We start from the raw sequence: 8,057 nt of genomic DNA on the forward strand, positions 1-8,057 counted from the left end.
ACTCAGTGGGCTGGAATACACCACATGTCAACATTTTCTTTACATTTCAAATTATAATTAAATATCACGAAATCTAAAGCTCGGCCTTATTTCCTTCGTCTTACTTCCTTCATTCTCACTCTGCATATTTGCGTAATCATTAAAATATGAAAGTCAGCAGAGTGTAAAAGAGGCATTATTACAAACAGTCCCATATTAACAAACAAACAGATGGCTGAATGAACAGAGAGAAGCAGTGTTTGGGCAAATTAAGGAGTGAAGGAGTGAAGGGAAGATGAAGAAAAAAGAAGTAGAACACCATCTTGTGTTGCCTCTATGGATGTGGTTTAAACCGAAGGTGACATGACATAATTCTTCACTATGTAAAACGAAATGTTTTGAGAGTAAAAATCTTGATTCCAAACAATATTTTTGAAATCCGGTTAGCCTCACTGTACGTAATCCAAATTCATTTGTTTTTCTTAATGTGGGTTAAAATGATTTCTACTGTTCCTAGTTGCAATGTAACACTGTTTCCCTCAGATCTGGAAACAAACATCGACTGAAAATATGAACCTGACATGTTTGTCCTTACTGCGGGGCACAAAGCACATCCCACACATACAACACAGCTTACAGGACTGTTGTTGAGCATTTGAGTACAATGAACTTGTTGTCATGTTCATGAAACCAGTTTGAGGTTCTTTGAGATTTGGGACATTGAGTGTTATCCTGCTGGAAGCAGTCAGTCACCATAAAGGGATGGACCTGGTCAGCAACAAAACTCGGGTAAGCTGTGGTGTTTAAATGATGCTCAGTTGATGCTAAGCGGCCAAAAGTGTGCCCAGGAAATATTCTCAACACCATTCCAACATCGCATTCATCAACATCCTGTTGATACACGGCAGGATGGACCCATGCTTACATTTTGTTTACATCAAATTCTGAGCTTTCTAGTCTTGTGCCAGAAGTCAAGACTCTTCAGCACTCTGTGGTTCAGTTTTGGTGTGTCCATGAGAATTGTAACTGACCGGTGTGGCATGGGGTGTGGTGCCATGCCTGAGGGCTGTTGCATTTCTAGATGCTGTCGGTTATTTGAGTTTCTGTAGCCTTCTTATTACCTCGATGCAGAGTGGGCATTCTCCTATGTTCTCTGACTGGAAAAAGGCATTTTCAACCAGAGACCTGCTGCTCACTGGATATTTTCTCTTTTTCGTACCATTCTCTGAACACTATAGATGGTCATGTGGTAAAATCCCAGTACATCAGCAGTTTCTGAAATAGACCAGCCCCTCTGGCACCAACAACCACAGCCACTTAAATCACCGCTCTTCCCCATGCTGTTGCTCGGTTTGATTTTCAGCAGATCATCTTGACCACGTCCACATCCCTAAATGCAATGAGTTTCTGCCATGTGATTGGCTGATTAGATTTGTGTTAATCAGCAGTTCAGCAGGTGTACCTAATAAAGTGGCCAGTGGGTGAAATCATGTGTAGATTAAAGGTGTTATCATTAAAAATAATACAAAAATATCAAACAAGAAATAATAACAAACTAATTATTTATTAATAATAATAAACTAAATATGAATTACTTTTAAATATTTATAGATTTAAATAAAAAATTCAGTGTAAGGTTGAAGTGTACCAGAGTTGTGTAATGTTTACCTGAGAACAGTAAAACAGGCCACATGATTTTTATTTATAAATGGAATGAGCTCCCTTTTGTTAATAAGTATTTATAAACAGAACACCAGGAAGAAAAAAAAGATCACATTTAAATAAAGCTTGCTTTTGCTTCCAGACCACAGGGAGGCAGTCATGTATTATTTTATCCCCACTGAAAAATGTGGAGGGAGCTGTGAATAATACAGTCCATGTTCCCTTGTTATCTATTCCATTAGCTTGCACTATCACACAACTGTTAAAAAACATTTTTTAAGGCCATTGCTTTCATTTTTTTTCTCAGTAGAGCACTTTTCAATCTCTTTCAATCTGTCGCCTAATAAACTCACTCAGTCATGCATGGCAGAGGCAAACTCGAGCCACGAATTCCAAGAAACCATCAGAGGGCCTCAGAGCACAGCGATGACACATTAATTAATTTATCCATATAGCTAGTTCACCTTGTCTTCAGTCTGTGCTAGTTTCTCACATCATCACTCACATCTGTCCTCCAAAGACTGCGTGCATCCTGTCCTCTGGACCGTGACAGCAGCACTTTCCGAAATAAAGGTCCGTCTCTGTAAAGCAAGGCAGAGGCGCCCCTGTTGTGATAGATTATCTTATGTATCTTTTACAGTGAAGCTACTAGAAATGCTATATGGTGATGTTAATGGGAGTGACACTGTACTGTATGCAGGTCTTAAGGTCTAAATTCCAAAGCAGAAGATGAAAGTGATTGTACCATTTGCAGGCTTACAATTAAAATCCTTATAAGTCTCTCTCTCTCTGTCTTGCTCTCTTTGCCTTTAGGCTAGCTGAGCCCATCTGCTTGCAATGTCCTATACTGTGTTGACTGAATCCTCAGGGGAGACATTGTTTCAGACACAGGATTTTTGTCTTATTTACCCAAGCAAGGTGACAGAACACACTTTAGGCAATGGCCTCAGGAAGGAGTCTCTTAGATGTAAGAGAGTCGTAACTATTCACACCAGAGCAGCTCCGCAACCAAGAGACAACCAAGCCATGCTCAATACCCCCTTTTCATACTTCCAAGCACCAAAGCATAGACCAGAGTGTCCCCATGATCTCAGAGGTAATACTTAGAGGCCAAAATAAGCCGGTAATGCACTGAGTTTTGCGTTTATTATTATATTACATTACATAAATCATCCACTAATTACAAGCAGAGTTGTGGCTCAGACTACACCACAAGAGATGTTTTGTTCCAGAGCACCCTGTAGTCCTAAATATCAACACGAGGGAGAGCTGCAGCCCTTGTGCAGTTCATCATCGCTTGTCTGCTGCTGACCCAGATTTACAGGAGAGGGGAACCACATGTGAACCTGTGTAAAAAAAAATAAAAAAATAAAAACTGCATACAGTGGTCAGATGGACACATGTGTAACATTTTCAAGCATGCATTTGCACAACGTGTTTTTCAGACTTAAGATGACAGCAACGCCTCTGTTGTCTTGAAATTAGCTCTATGTGGCGTCAGTGTGCTCAGTCAAGCCGTGTGCATAGAGGATCACCTGTTTATAACTTTGGCTTTAGCTCATGAGTTCATGAGACGGGAAGCTAAAGTTTAAAGAAGAAAATTAAGGACACTGGATTAAAAAGCTCAGAGATAGGAAAGGCAATAAATGATACAGAGTGATGATAATCTTTGCCAGCAGCCGATTTAACTGTGACATTAATTATCTCTAATGGATCTATGTCTTATTAAGACGATATATATTCTTCAACAGGATTAGACCGAAAAGGAACGGATAGGGTGTCCTATCGATCTACAGTAAATCACTCCGGCAGGAATAAAGCACGTGGTGTAAATATCACCGCAGAGAAAACCCTCCCAGACAACAAAAGCAACAAAATATGGTTGTTTTCTCCATTTAATATGATTACCTATGCTTTTCTTAGCAATAATATATGTTTTTATACACTTTTAAGTTCAAATACATTAAAAAAGATATTAAAATAGAGGGAATAGGAAGGCAAAGCAGGAAAGGACTGAACTGGAAACACTGAATTAAGTCGCCTGAGGTTTCACAAGGGGGCTGTAAAGATACACTACATAGAAACACGCAAGCATGCACATAATGCACACATGAGCGCAGACACACACACACACACACACACACACACACACACACACCCATCCTCCAGTGTCTTTTGTTCCTAATTTAGATCTCTTGCTCCCTCCGACTGTCTCTTTATTACTGTCTTAATCACTCATTGCCTGTCTCTTCTCCTCTTGCACTTTCTTTGAGTAGCACTTTTTCTAAAGGCAAGTTTGTTTTTTGTTTTTTTTGGAGAGAGCTGGAAAATCAAACTCAAATGAAAAAAAGTGAGGATCAGGAAAACGATGGCTCGTACCTGGGAATGAGCTAAAAGATTCAGATATCCGTGTGTGTGTGTGTCTGACGGTTGCTTGATGTCAACTTAGGAGCATTTTTTTCTCATTATGTTTTTCTTGCCTCTGTCTGTTTGGTTCGGTGTTTGATCTGAGTTACCACATCTTTTCAAGTATTTAGTGGGATTAACCACCCTGTTAGCTCTGCTCCTCAGTGCATATATTTTTGCACGAGGTTCCTTATCGTTGCCCGGCAAATAGGAACCAGTGAACAGGGCCTACTTTAAATAATCTTGGCGTAAACTGCAGCATTGTCGACACCACTCTATCACATTATCTGTAATAGGATATTTATATCTACTTCTTGAGTTTGAACAGCAGAGCTTACAAAAAAATCCCACAAGTGTGTTGCTTCCTTTATCTTTTGCTTTTTAATCATTACACTGCTCTTTCGGGGATTTAATCTGATCACAGTCAAAGTCAAGCTCAGCGCCATATTGTAATCCAACTCTCAGACATAAGCATCTAAACTACTCATCTGTGGTTCGATGGTCATCTGTCTCCTGCTCATTTGCATCCTGTAGACATCCAAATACTATGTATGTTCATTATTCTCCACACATATCTCCATTTAAATGTGCCAAATTTGCAAGCAAGGGAGCAAGTTTCGCTCTGTTATCAACCACATTTAAGGTGTCTTTTACAGTGGCTTGCAAAAGTATTCGGCCCCCTTGAACTTTTCCACATTTTGTCACATTACAGCCACAAACATGAATCAATTTTACTGGAATTCCACGAGAAAGACCAATACAAAGTGGTGTACACGTGAGAAGTGGAACAAAAATCATACATGATTCCAAACATTTTTTTACAAATAAATAACTGAAAAGTGGGGTGTGCGTAATTATTCAGCCCCCTGAGTCAATACTTTGTAGAAACACCTTTTGCTGCAATTACAGCTGCCAGTCTTTTAGGGTATGTCTCTACCAGCTTTGCACATCTAGAGACTGAAATCCTTGCCCATTCTTCTTTGCAAAACAGCTCCAGCTCAGTCAGATTAGATGGACAGCGTTTGTGAACAGCAGTTTTCAGATCTTGCCACAGATTCTCGATTGGATTTAGATCTGGACTTTGACTGGGCCATTCTAACACATGGATATGTTTTGTTTTAAACCATTCCATTGTTGCCCTGGCTTTATGTTTAGGGTCGTTGTCCTGTTGGAAGGTGAACCTCTGCCCCAGTCTCAAGTCTTTTGCAGACTCCAAGAGGTTTTCTTCCAAGATTGCCCTGTATTTGGCTCCATCCATCTTCCCATCAACTCTGACCAGCTTCCCTGTCCCTGCTGAAGAGAAGCACCCCCAGAGCATGATGCTGCCACCACCATATTTGACAGTGGGGATGGTGTGTTCAGAGTGATGTGCAGTGTTAGTTTTCCGCCACACATAGCGTTTTGCATTTTGGCCAAAAAGTTCCATTTTGGCCTCATCTGAGCAGGGCACCTTCTTCCACATGTTTGCTGTGTCCCCCACATGGCTTGTGGCAAACTGCAAACGGGACTTCTTATGGTTTTCTTTTAACAATGGCTTTCTTCTTGCCACTCTTCCATAAAGGCCAACTTTGTGCAGTGCACGACTAATAGTTGTCCTGTGGACAGATTCCCCCACCTGAGCTGTAGATCTCTGCAGCTCGTCCAGAGTCACCATGGGCCTCTTGGCTGCATTTCTGATCAGCACTCTCCTTGTTCGGCCTGTGAGTTTAGGTGGACGGCCTTGTCTTGGTAGGTTTACAGTTGTGCCATACTCCTTCCATTTCTGAATGATCGCTTGAACAGTGCTCCGTGGGATGTTCAAGGCTTGGGAAATCTTTTTGTAGCCTAAGCCTGCTTTAAATTTCTCAATAACTTTATCCCTAACCTGTCTGGTGTGTTCTTTGGACTTCATGGTGTTGTTGCTCCCAATATTCTCTTAGACAACCTCTGAGGCCGTCACAGAGCAGCTGTATTTGTACTGACATTAGATTACACACAGGTGCACTCTATTTAGTCATTAGCACTCATCAGGCAACGTCTATGGGCAACTGACTGCACTCAGACCAAAGGGGGCTGAATAATTACGCACACCCCACTTTTCAGTTATTTATGTGTAAAAAATGTTTGGAATCATGTATGATTTTCGTTCCACTTCTCACGTGTACACCACTCTGTATTGGTCTTTCATGTGGAATTCCAATAAAATTGATTCATGTTTGTGGCTGTAATGTGACAAAATGTGGAAAAGTTCAAGGGGGCCGAATACTTTTGCAAGCCACTGTATTTGCATGTGGTTAAACAGTCCATTAAAGAGGAATTGCATTAATATGGAACGATCAATCATCTATGACCTGACAAGGATTCAGCTTTTTAATTTTTACACACCTGCAGTTATGGACAAGACTGAGCGATGGAACAAGAAGTGTGATATGAGAAATATCTTTTATGACAAGAGATACAGAAACTGGTTTAAGATTTACTTGGTAAGACGGGGGTGAATTGTGGACTTCTGTTGAGCAAAACTTTGTACAGGTGGTACAGCGGGCGACATTGTTGCCTCACAACAAGAGAGCTCCTGGTTCTGTGTGGAGTCCACTATGTTCTCACGGTGCCTTTGTGGGTTCTCTGTGGTTGTTCTGGTCTTCCTGCATGTTCAGTGATGATGTTTGATGATTCTCAATTGGTCTTAGGTTTGAATGTAGGCTGTACACTGCCTCTTGCTCGATGACACCTGGTAAATGCTGTAGCTCCCAATGACCCCAAACTGGATGGATGGTTAAGAAAGTATATGGATGGAGAAATTATTGTTATATTTTGAGTTTTGGTTTCTCTTTTCTTTTTTTTCGTTTTTTTGACTGTTAGTTTTTGGGATGTGGTTTTGTTTTTGGTATCTATTGTGATTTTCCATTTAAAGTTGTACCTTCCTCAGTCTCCCTGTCTGTGTTTCACTGTCTCTGTGTCATGTTTAATTGTGAGTCTTCTTGTCTCAGTTGTTACTTTGATGTTTTTTTTTGTGTGTTTAGGGTCTTACTCCTTATCCTATTTCCCAACTTCAATTTGTCCTTTCTGTGTAAATATTGTCACGTCCTCCTCTTTGTCTTTGTTTGTTTGTTGCTTCCTGTGTGCTCCAGTGATTTCCCTAGCTAACCTTAAGCTTCTTGTGTCAGTTTAGGTTTTGAGTTTCCTTTTTAGACCTTTGCCTTTTGTTTTGGGACTTTGATTTGAACCAAAAATATGACATTTTGATTCAGCGCTCTTTAAGACCTCTTGTCACTGATTTTCAGTCCTAAATTTCAATGACCTGACTATCAGATACTGTTCATTTGCTGTTCATGTTTTTTTATCCTCCAATAATCGAGTTTCCTCATATTTTTTAGGTAACACCTCCCACCCTACCAAGATACACCAATGTTTTGGCTAACAGCTCTTTTAGAATTACTATTTTGCCTGTCAAAATGGGCTTTCTCCCTCTTTTTTTCTAGATTCAACTAAAAGAAATAGGAACATGTATTTTTGTGATGGGTCAGCGTTAAGTGGCTTAGCAAACAAAAACTAAATCTCCTGAGAATGGTCAGGTATGAGGACTGGACTGAACCTGAGTGAAAAAGCAGCCAGCGGTTAAAGAAAATCTTTGAAAGACTTCCTTCAGTCTAAAGGAGCAAAATATAAATAAATGATGGGTGCTTTCAGACTTTTTGCACAGTCCCGTAGAGTACTTGTGGCAGGATTATCCATCCATCCATGCATCCATCCATGCATCCATCCATCCATCCATCTTCTTCTTATTATAATCAATATGTGGATTCAGGTCGTGGGAGCAGCAGTCTGACCAGAGAAGCCCAGACTTCCTCACTTCCATCCACCTCTTCCAGGGGGGACACCATTCCCAAGCCAGCTGAGAAATATAATCTCTCAGCTGATTATATGTCTCAGCTGGGTCTGCCCTGGGTCTGCCCTGGGTCTGCCCTTGGGCCTCTGCCCTGGGGCTTGCTGAAACAAGTCCCTGTTTTAGCATGAACGCTACAACAGTA

Source organism: Oreochromis niloticus, linkage group LG14, assembly GCF_001858045.2.
Source record: "Oreochromis niloticus isolate F11D_XX linkage group LG14, O_niloticus_UMD_NMBU, whole genome shotgun sequence".
In the NCBI taxonomy this organism is placed as follows: domain Eukaryota; kingdom Metazoa; phylum Chordata; class Actinopteri; order Cichliformes; family Cichlidae; genus Oreochromis; species Oreochromis niloticus.